Here is a 12,313-nt window from a genome sequence, read left to right on the forward strand (position 1 = left end):
CCTGTCCGGGAGGGAGGTGGGGGGGTTAGCCCCCCGCCTGGCCGGCCACCCGGTCCGAGAGGTGAGGGGCGCCTCTGCCTGGCCGCCCCTACTGGGAAGTGAGGAGCCCCTCTGCCCGGCCAGCCGCTCCGTCCGGGAGGGAGGTGGGGGGGTCAGCCCCCTGCCCGGCCAGCCGCCCCGTCCGGGAGGGAGGTGGGGGGGTCAGCCCCCCGCCCGGCCAGCCGCCCCGTCCGGGAGGGAGGTGGGGGGGTCAGCCCCCCGCCCGGCCAGCCGCCCCGTCCGGGAGGGAGGTGGGGGGGTTAGCCCCCCGCCTGGCCGGCCACCCGGTCCGAGAGGTGAGGGGCGCCTCTGCCTGGCCGCCCCTACTGGGAAGTGAGGAGCCCCTCTGCCCGGCCAGCCGCTCCGTCTGGGAGGGAGGTGGGGGGGTCAGCCCCCCGCCCGGCCAGCCGCCCCGTCCGGGAGGGAGGTGGGGGGATTAGCCCCCTGCCCGGCCAGCCGCCCCGTCCGGGAGGTGAGGGGCGCCTCTGCCTGGCCGCCCCTACTGGGAAGTGAGGAGCCCCTCTGCCCGGCCAGCCGCTCCGTCCGGGAGGGAGGTGGGGGGGTCAGCCCCCCGCCCGGCCAGCCGCCCCGTCCGGGAGGTGAGGGGCGCCTCTGCCCGGCCGCCCCTACTGGGAAGTGAGGAGCCCCTCAGCCCGGCCAGCCACCCCGTCCGGGAGGGAGGTGGGGGGGTCAGCCCACCGCCCAGCCTGCCGCCCTGTCCGGGAGGGAGGTGGGGGGTCAGCCCCCCACCTGGCCAGCCGCCCCATCCGGGAGGTGAGGGGCGCCTCTGCCCGGCCGCCCCTACTGGGAAGTGAGGAGCCCCTCTGCCCGGCCACCACCCCGTCTGGGAGGTGTACCTAACAGCTCATTGAGAACGGGCCATGATGACAATGGCGGTTTTGTGGAATGGAAAGGGGGGAAAGGTGGGGAAAAGATTGAGAAATCGGATGGTTGCCGTGTCTGTGTAGAAAGAGGTAGACATGGGAGACTTTTCATTTTGTTCTGTACTAGGAGAAATTCTTCTGCCTTGGGATCCTGTTGATCTGTGACCCTACCCCCAACCCTGTGCTCTCTGAAACGTGTGCTGTATCCACTCAGGGTTGAATGGATTAAGGGCGGTGCAAGATGTGCTTTGTTGGACAGATGCTTGAAGGCAGCATGCTGGTTAAGAGTCATCACCACTCCCTAGTCTCAAGTACCCAGGGACACAAACACTGCGGAAGGCCGCAGGGTCCTCTGCCTAGGAAAACCAGAGAACTTTGTTCACTTGTTTATCTGCTGACCTTCCCTCCACTATTGTCCTGTAACCCTGCCAAATCCCCCTCTGCGAGAAACACCCAAGAATGATCAATAAAAAATAAAAAAATAAAAAATTAAAATTAAAATTCAAAGTCTCCCCCAAAGGGGCAGCATATATGTAAATACCTATTTTTATCTACCTGTACTTCCTTCACTAATGTTTTAATTATCTTTGGTCCTTCCTTGGAAGGATGAAAAATTTAAAAAAAAAAAAAAAAAACTTTAGTCTGTTTGAAGATTCCAGTAAGTACTTACAATAATCAGCCCGTTTACTTGTCAAATGACTATGGTTTGTAGTCAAGTGTCTTTTCACTTTTGTGGGAGCCATTGCTGAATGTGTAAGTTGCTCACCACAGATGACACACAAAGGAACAGAAAACTCAAAGCCCACGTAAAGCCCATTTACAAATATCTTTAATTATGTAGATGAACTTTTTTGTGTCCATTGTCCTCTAGTGCATTGAAATGACTCAGAAAACTGAAATTTCTCATCGCTAATTTGAGAAGTGTCGTAGCCAGGTGCAGGGATGAGTGCCTGTAATCTCAGCTACTTGGGAAGCCGAGACACCTTAAGCTTGGGAGTTCCAGACCAGAGACCAGCCTGGGGGCAACATAACAAGACCTTGTCTCTTAAAAAAAAAAAAAAAAAAAAAAGGCCAGTGTAGTGGCTCATGCTTATAATCTCAGCACTTTGGGAGGCTGAGGTGGGTGGGTCACCCGAGGTCAGGAGATCGAGACCAGCCTGGCCAACATGGTGGAACCCCGTCTCTACTAAAAATACAAAAATTAGCCAGGAGTGGTGGCAGATGCCTGTAATCCTGGCTACTTGGGAGGCTAAGGCAAGACAATCACTTGAACCTGGGGTGTGGAGGTTGCAGTGAACCGAGATCATGCCACTGCACTCCAGCCTGGGTGATGGATTGAGACTCCATCACAAAAAAGAAAGAAAAAAAAAAAAAGAAGAAGAAAAGGGAAAAAAGGGAAGTTTCTGTAAACCTAGGCTTTGAATCCCCCTTTTCTTTTTTATACTACATCTATCTTCAAAAATCAGCATATTGGACTATCAAACATGTTGGTAAGACACAAACGCTAGTTCTAAGAGGCTATAACTGGAAGACTATGGTAAATATCTACCTGAGAAAATTGAAAAAATGACGAATGTGTCACAGTATGCATCACTTCTAATATATGCAATTCACATTTTGCAATGTTTACAGTAACTGCAAAATGACAAGGATGGATAGCTAAGTTGTAGCACTAAAAATTACATCTTTAGCATGAAACTGTACCTCTTATTTTCTACTAAACTGATAAGGTGTGTTTGCCTTGTGAGTAAAATGGCAGTGTGTAAGGAACCTGGGAAAGGAAATTTGAGTGAGAGAGTGTGGTGTTCTAAAATATGTCCACAAAGTTTTGAATATTTTTCCCTTCAAAAGGTGGAGCTGGCTCATGCCTGTAATCCCAGCACTTTGGGAGGCCGAGGCGGATGGATCACCTGAGGCCAGGAGTTCGAGACCAGCCTGGCCAACATGGTGAAACCCCGTCTCTACTAAAAATGCAAAAAAATTAGCCAGGCATGGTGGCACACACCTGTAATCCCAACTACTAGGGAGGCTGAGGCAGGAGAATCACTTGAACTTGGGAGGTGGAAGTTGCAGTGAGCTGAGATCAGGGCACTGCACTCCAGCCTAGGTGACAGAACCAGACTCCATCTCAAAAAAAAAAAAAAAGTGGAGCCCATTTCCACTCCCTCATCCCCTTAAGCATGAACTATCCCTAGTGATTTGCTTAGTGAATGGCATGTGGCAGAAGTGACAGTGTGTGATATTCAAGATCAGGACATACAGAGCATGTGCAGCTGTGCAAGTGGCTCACACCTGTAATCCCAGCACTTGGGGAGGCCAAGGTGGGAGGGTCGCTTTTGGACAGGAGTTTGAGACTAGCCTGGGAAATATAGCAAGACCCTGTCTGTACAAAAAACTTTAAAAATTAGCCAGGCATGGTGGCACGTGCCTGTAGTTCCAGTGAGGTGGGAGGCTGAGGCAGGAGGATGGCTGGAACCCAGAAGTTAGAGGTTACAGTGAGTAATGATTGCACCACTGCATTCCAGTCTTTGCAACAGAGTAATACCCTGTCTCTAAGAAAAGGAAAGCACTGTGGCTTTCTCCATGCGCTCTCTCTTGGATCACTCTCCTGGGGGAATACCAGAAACCAAGATGTCAGGACACTTAAGCAGCCCTAGGAAGAGTCCCACATGGCGAGGAACTGAAACCTTCTGCCAATAATAAAGTAAGGTCCTTTGTTCACATGTTTATCTGCTGACCTTCCCTCCACTATTGTCCTATGACCCTGCCAAATCCCCCTCTCCAAGAAACACCCAAGAATGACCAATAAATACTAAAAATAAAAAATAAAAAATAATAATAATAAAGTAAGGGAGCCATCTTGGAGGTAGACCCCCACCAGACCCTGTCAAGCCTTCAGGTGACTGAATCCCCAGATGACATCCTGATTGCAACCCTACGAGAGCCTGAGCTAGAGTCACCCACCTAAACTACCAAATTCCTGTCCCACAGAAACCATAATATGAGATAAATTGTTGGTTGTAAATTTTGGAGTGATTTGTTATGCAGCAACGGACAACTAATACAGATTGGGGCTTACGCCACCAGCTTACCGTCCTCCTCCACACAATACAGAGCTCATCCTCTATTAGCAGCCTCCCCATCTTGTGTCAAAACTGAGAACGGCCTCAGCCAAATGAACTCAGTGCTACTCTGCACTATCAATAATGTTCCACTGACCAAAGCAAGGTACATGGCCAAGTCCAGATTCAAAGGTAGGAGAAATAAACCATATATCTTGGTGGGAGAGGCTGGATAAAGATGTTAATTTTACTGTATTACATAAAACCTCTTTGACATTAGGTAACATGTCATTAACAGAGGGCCTTATTCATCAGAGAAATGCAAATTAAAACCACAATGAGATACCATCTCACACTAGTTAGAATGGCAATCATTAAAAAGTCAGGAAACAACAGGTGCTGGAGAGGAGGTGGAGAAATAGGAACACTTTTACACTGTTGGTGGGACTGTAAACTGGTTCAACCATTGTGGAAGTCAGTGTGGCGATTTCTCAGGGATCTAGAACTAGAAATACCATTTGACCCAGCCATCCCATTACTGGTTATATACCCAAGGGACTATAAATCATGCTGCTATAAAGACACGTGAACACATATGTTTATTGCGGCACTATTCACAAGAGCAAAGACTTGGAACCAACCCAAATGTCCAACAATGATAGACTGGATTAAGAAAATGTGGCACATATACACCATGGAATACTATGCAGCCATAAAAAATGATGAGTTCATGTCCTTTGTAGGGACATGGATGAAATTGGAAATCATCATTCTCAGTAAACTATCGCAAGAACAAAAAACCAAACACCGCATATTCTCACTCATAGGTGGGAATTGAACAATGAGAACACATGGACACAGGAAGGGGAACCTCACACTCTGGGGACTGTTGTGGGGTGGGGGAAGGGGGGAGGGATAGCATTAGGAGATATACCTAATGCTAAATGACGAGTTAATGGGTGCAGCACACCAGCATGGCACATGTGTACATATGTAACTAACCTGCACAATGTGCACATGTACCCTAAAACTTAAAGTAAAATAATAATAATAATAAAAAAAGAAAAAGAATGGAGATTATCTCAGGTATATGGTTTATAAATAAACTTTTGCCTTCTTTCTTAAAAAAACAAAAAAACAAAAAAAACCCAAAAACACAGAAGGCCTTATTGCACTTTGGGGGAGCAAAATCCTCCCATTTCTCATGCTGCATATTGTTCTAGAGTCCATTCAATTCTAAGTTGCAAAGTCATATTGCAAAGAAGCCTGCATACAGGAAAGAGAGGGATTTGTAACCATTTTTAAAAATCTACCACTAGCAGGAATATCTTGTTGTGCCAGGAAGCACAGAAACTGTCAAAGACCAATTAAGTCATGTGAAAAGGACATATGAGACAACTTGAGGGGGCTTCACTGGCCTAACATGGAAAAATTAGGATTTGTTTTTAAATACTCAAGAAGAGTCCAGGCACAGTGGCTCATGCCTATAATCCCACAGCTTTGGGAGGCTGAGGCAAGGGAGGATCACTTGAAGCCAGGAGTTCAAGAGCAAACTGGGCAACATAGTGAGACCCTATCTCTAAAAATAAATAAATAATTAACCGGGCATGGTGACATGTGCCTGTAGTCCCAACTACTTGGGAGGCTAAGGTGGGAGGACTGCTTGAGCCAGAGGTCGAGGCTGCAGTGAGCCATGGTTGTGTCACTGCACTCTGGCCTGGGTGGCAGAGTGAGAACCTGTCCCAATAAAATAAAACAAAATACTGAAGAAAAAACAAAATTGGAGTGTGGAGAGATAAAACAGATTTGACAGAATGTTGAGAATAGCCAAAGCTTAGTGATGGACAGAGGAAGATTAATTTTTTTTAGTCTCTTTACTTTTGGTATGTTTGACATTTTTCTTAATAAGAATTTTCAAAAAGTCACATGTATTTAGGACAAAAAAATTTAGAAAACACAGAAATGTAAAAAGTGAAAAATAATTGGTTAATCCCACCACTCAGAGATAAGTGTTGGTAATACTGGACTGTCCTTCTAGGCTGTTCCTATTCATATTTGCAAACCGTGGCCTCCCAGCCTTGCTCAGAACGTCACTAACCATTGTTGTCTTCGTCTGTTTTGTGCTGCGATAGCAGAATACCACACACTGGCTAATTTGTAACAAACAGAAATTTATTTGGTTCATGGTTCTGGAGGCTGGGAAGTCCAAGATTGAGGGATGCATCTGGCGAGGGTTTCTTGCTGCATCATAACATGACTGAAGGTATCGCATGGTGAGAGAAGGCAAGAGATTGAATTTGCAGTCTCGAGCTCTTTTAAAATTGGCATGAATCTATTCATAAGGGTGGAGCCCTCATGATCTAAACTGCTCCCATTGGGCCCCATCTTCCAATACTGCTGCACTGGGGATTACATTTCCAACACATACTTTTTGGGGGACACATTCAAGCCATAGCAATCGTTAAGTAAACACAGCCTTCTGCGACACACCAGGGAGCTGTGCCTCATGGTTACTGGTAGGAGAAGCAACTTGCTTGCACATTGTTACCTGTAATTTGGATCCTATGGACTTGGCACTGTGGCTTTGGGTCCCATGTCTGAAACCATTTTTTGTTTTGTGCATTTTTTGTTTGTTTGTTTTGTTTTGCCCTGACTCAGGATCTTAACACTTTGGGAGGCAGATCCCTTCTGGCCCTTAGGGAGATCTCTTCTGAAACCTGTTTAGCTGCCTATTTCTGGGCAGGCCGCCACAACTACAAAGGGAATTGTGAGTATGCCACAAACCTATATTTGAATGCAACCTATCCTAAGCATACCCTAAGCTTCCCTTTCCTTTTCACATTATTAGGTAATAAGAAGACTGAAATGTTGAAATGTTGTTTAATTTATATGGATTTATTTTACAAATGTCACCAAATCAGAACCATATTCTACTTTTTCCACCTTACACAGACTGGGAATATTTTTGTGTGCTATCAAATATATATATATATATATATATATATATATATGTATATATATATATATATATATATTTTTTTTTTTTTTTTTTTTTGAGATGGAGTTTTGCTCTTGTCACCCAGGCTGGTGTGCAATGGCATGATCTCAGCTCACGGCAACCTCCACCTCCAGGATTCAAGTGATTCTCCTGCCTCAGCCTCCCATGTAGCTGGGAATACAGGCACCTGCCACCACACCTGGCTAATTTTTGTATTTTTTGTAGAGACAGGGTTTCACCATGTTGGCCAGACTGGTCTTGAACTCCTGACCTCAGGTGATCTGCCCACCTCAGTCTCCCAAAGTGCTGGGATTACAGGCGTGAGCCACCACGCCCGGCCTTAAATATACTTTCTAATATGATATTTTGTGCTGGCATAATTTTCTGAAGTTGCGTGTTATACATTCAAATTATTTTCCACAGCAATTTTCACAGCTCTAAATAATGCCGCAATGAATATTTTTATAAATAAATCTTCCACTACCTCTCTGTCTTCTTAGAATAGGTTCCTTGATATGGAATTACTGAATCAAGGCATTTGAACATTCATTTAAAACTCTTCATATGCATCTTGTTTTATGTTAAAATGTTGCCAATGTGATATGTGAAAAAATGATATTTTCCTTTTTTTTTTTCTTGAGACAGCAGGTTTCTCTGTCACCCAGGCTGGGGTTCAGTGATGCAACCATAGCTCGCTGCAGCCTTGATCTCCTGGGCTCAAGCAGTCCTCCTGCCTTAGCCTCCCAAGTAGCTGGGACTATAGGCACGCACCACCATACCTGGCTAGTGTTTTATTTTTTGTAGAGACGGGGGTCTCACTATATTGCCTAGATTGGTCTCTAACTCCTGTGCTCAAGCGATTCTCCCTCCTTAGCCTCCCAAAGTGCTGGGATTACAGGCATGGGCCGCTGCGTCTGGCTGATTTGCTTTTCTTTGATCACTGGTGAAACAAACAAACAAACAAAAGCATTTTAATGATTTTGGCGAAAGGTCAGGAGACATTAAGTGAAAAAGGACCCAGAACTCACTCTTTTGAATGACAATTTCTATAATATGACCTGCCACTACTTTAGCACTTGGTAGGAATTAGTATTAGAACATTGGAGCTGGACAGATTTGGGCTTGAAGTCCAGCACCTTCCAGATGTAACCTTGCGCAGATTCCTCACCCTATTTCTTCAACCTGTGGGAAGGGAGTCATAGGAGTCCCCGCCATCCTGTGTGCTGTGGCAATTTCATGAAGTCAAGTCTTAGCTTTTGCCTGCCCTGGAGTAAACACTCAACAAGGTAACTGTCAGGGCCATGACATACACGGACATTTGGAAATATTATCAAGTGTAAACAGATTATTGCTAAATGGTGGTGTACCATGTGATATTTTTGTTGTTCCTTTTTTACCTTGTTCTGTGCTGTTGAAGTTTTCTTTGTGTTTTTTTTTGTTTGTTTTTTTGAGGTGGAGTCTACCTCTGTCGCCTATGCTGGAGTGCAGTGGCGTGATCTCAGCTCACTGCAACTCCGCCTCCTGGGTTCAAGTGATTCTCCTCCCTCAGCCTCCTGAGTAGCTGGGATTACAGGCGTGCACCACCACACCTGGCTAATTTTTGTATTTTTAGTAGAGATAGGGTTTCATCATGTTGGCCAGGATGGTCTCAATCTCCTGACCTCATGATCCACCTGCCCCGGCCTCCCAAACTGCTGGGATTACAGGTGTGAGTCACTGCACCTGGCCGCTGTTGAAGTTTTTAATAATTATCATGTGTTTTTTAATGAAGCCAGAAAACTTTTTTAGATTTTTTTTTTCAAATGCAGCACCTCCTAGCTGGAAGTCCCCACTCCCAAAGGCTTGCAAATGCTTCAGCACTAAGCTGGCCCCCAGACAGCTGACCCCCAGCCCACCTGCAGCTGATGTCTCAGAAGGCTGCAAGGATCAGTGTGTCGGGGCCGTCTGCCAGGTGCACAGCTGTGACCTCTTACAGTCTGAGCTGCTCTTGCCACAGCGAATTGGGGGCCCTGCTGGCTGGGGAGAGGGTCCGGCTGGAACTGAGCAGAGATGGGGAAGCTGAGAACTGCTGCGATAGCCCCAACCCATCCGGTACTACCATCTGTGCCTCTGGCCTGACAATCCCCGCAGGAGTTGGAATATTTTTAGAGCTGACAGAGGCCTTCCTGATCACCTAGCCCATGGTTCAGCCTTGGCTACATGTGAGAATCATTCAGGAAGCGTCTTCAAACAAGCTGATGCCTGTGTTCCACTCCAGACCTTTTAGAGCAGGATGTCCAGAGGTGGGCCCAGGTATTGGCAGGTGATTCTAATAGGCAGACAGGGTAGAAAACCACCGCATCCAATTTTTTCCTTTCATAATCAGAGAAGCTGAGTGCCTCTTGTAGCATCACATGGTAGGACACATGGTAGGACCCCATTGGAGTCCTCAGCTGGTACAACAGCACAAATCATCATAGTCCTCCCTTACAACCTGAGAAGACTGAGTGGTTTGCAGAGATTTTTTTTCAGTCATCTCAATTAGTCCACATAATGTGGGGTGAGGAAGGCAGGTGGATATTTTCTCTGTTCCATGGGTCAGAAAACTCAGGCTCAGGAGAGTGATGTGAATTGCAAGTTTGAGATAGAAGCAGAACGACAATGTGACTTAATTCCCAAGACATCCAAAGGCAGGGCTCCTTCCCAGGGAGCCACTAAGGTGGAAATGCCTTTGCGGGCTGGCTGAGAGGGGCATTCTCGAGCCCTGTTCCAGACCTGCTGCACCAGCACATCTAGGCGTGGGAAGGTGTATGTACAGTTTTTAGAAACTCCTCAAGGGATTATAGTGGACACTACAATTTGAAGATCATTTCAAGTGCCTCTACTGTGGGGACCTGTGGCTACACAGCAACAGTATATTCCAATTTCTAATTGAATTTTAATCATGGGAGGCTGAGCAGAAGAAAATCTCAAAGAAACTATAATTCATATTCTCAGAGAGATAAGATACTATACTCACTAAGCTAGCATAGGATGGTATTTAATTTTTAAAAGAAATGGCAACATTGAAAAATAAAAGGCAATGGAGATACGTTGACAAAATTCTGAGTGCCAATGCTTATTTTTGTTTTGGGGGGATTTTTTGTTTTGGTTTGGTTTTTTTGAGACAGTCTTGCTCTGTTGCCCAGACTGGAGTGCAGTGGCATAATCATGGCTTACTGTGGCCTTGAACTCCTGGGCAAAAGCAATTCTTCCACCTCAGCTTCCTGAGTAGCTGGGACCCCAGGTGTGATCCACCATATCTGGCTAATTTTTTTTTCTAGAGATGGGGGTGTCACTATGTTGCCCAGGCAGTTCTCAAACTCCTGAGCTCAAGAGATCCTCCCATCTCAGCCTCCTAAAGTGTTGGGATTATAGGCATGAGCCACCATGACCAGACTTATTTTTGTTTTTTGAGATGGGGGCTCCCTATATTGCTCAGGCTGGCCTCAAACTTCTGGACTCAATCTTCCTGCTTCAGCCTCCCTAGTAGCTGAGATTACAGGTACATGCCTCTGCACCCAGCTGACAATGTGTGTTTTTTGTTTTTTTGAGATAGAGTTTCGCTCTTTTGCCCAGGCTGGACTACAGTGGCACGATCTCGGCTCACTGCAACCTACGGCCCCTGGGTTCAAGTGATTCTCCTGCCTCAGCCTCCCTGGTAGCTGGTATTACAGGTGCCCACCACCACGCCCTGGTAATTTTTGTATTTTTGGTAGAGACGGGGTTTCACCATGTTGGTCAGGCTGGTCTCAAATTCCTGGCCTCAGGTGATCCACCTGCCTCGGCCTCCCAAAGTGCTGGGATTACAGGCATGAAGCCACCACGCCTGGCCAAAGCTGACAATGTTTTTTAACCAAAGAACTCATTCTATGCCTAGCCAAACTATCAATGAAATGTCTATGAAACAGAAAGATGTATTAGGACTTGCAAAATGAAAAATGAGCCAACTAATAACTGAGCAAACAAACGTATGTGCCCTTTCTCAGAAGCTACTGTGCACCACAGTTAGAAACCGGCCAGTTCAGACTGCAGCAAGAGGACAGACGACAGAGGCTCTAGGACGGATGCTTTGAGAAAAACAATGGAATGGATGCCTTTGGTCCTAGGGATAATCGTGCTGAGAGGCCTTTGGATAGAGCTGTAGAGCCGTTGGAATTTAGGGAAAGATGTGGCCAGAGATTCAGAGAGAACTAAACAAATGGAAAAGAATAAGGCAAACACAAAAAGTTATGTCAGAAAGGAAATGCAATCACAATACTCCACCTGCTTATTGTGGAGTAGAGTTTCAGAAGCATAATAATGGAAACACTAACTATGGATTTCAGCAAAAATTGTCATATATTTAGGGGACAGCGGAAGCAGGGGGATGTCATCAGGAGGCTTATTGCTTGAACACACATGTTAGTGACGGGTACCCAGAAATGAGCAATAACTAGGTAAAAGTCAAAACAAGCAGTGCGGTTGGTGTGAGAGTAAATTTGTTCAACCATTGTGGGAGACAGTGTGGCGATTCCTCAAGGATCTAGAACCAGAAATACCATTTGACCCAGCAATCCCATTACTGGGTGTATACCCAAAGGACTATAAATCATTCTACTATAAAGACACATGCACACATATTTTTTTTGTGGCACTATTTGCAACAGCAAAGACTTGGAACCAACCCAAATGCCCATCAATGATAGACTGGATAAAGAAAATGTGGCACATACACACTATGGAATACTATGCAGCCATAAGAAGAATGAGTTCATGTCCTTTGCAGGGACGTCGACGAAGCTGGAAACCATCATTCTCAGCAAACTAACACAGGAACAGAAAACCAAACACGACATCTTCTCACTCATAAGTGGGAGTTGAACAATGAGAATACATGGCCACAGGGAGGGGAATATCACATGGGGCCTGTCGGGGGTGAGGGGCAAGGGGAGGGAGAACATTAGAACAAATACCTAATGCATGTGAGGCTTAAAAGCTTTGATGGATTGATAGGTGCAGTAAACCACTATGGCACATATATACCTATGTAACAAACCTGCATGTTCTGCACGTGTATCCCAGAACTTAAAGTAAAATAAAAAAACAAAAAACAAAAAAAAAGTAAGCAGGGTGAGTGCTAACACTCAGGGAGTCATTGAGGCAACAAGTGACAGCTTTATATTACGTGTCCATCAACGGATGAGTGGACAAATAAGATGTAGCATATCCATATAATCAAATGTTATTCAGCAATAAAAAGAAATGAAGTATTGATACATGCAACAAATAGGATGAACCTTGAAGACATTATACTAAGCAAAACAAGCCAG

This window comes from Gorilla gorilla, chromosome 12, assembly GCF_029281585.2.
Source record: "Gorilla gorilla gorilla isolate KB3781 chromosome 12, NHGRI_mGorGor1-v2.1_pri, whole genome shotgun sequence".
Taxonomy (NCBI): Eukaryota; Metazoa; Chordata; class Mammalia; order Primates; family Hominidae; genus Gorilla; species Gorilla gorilla.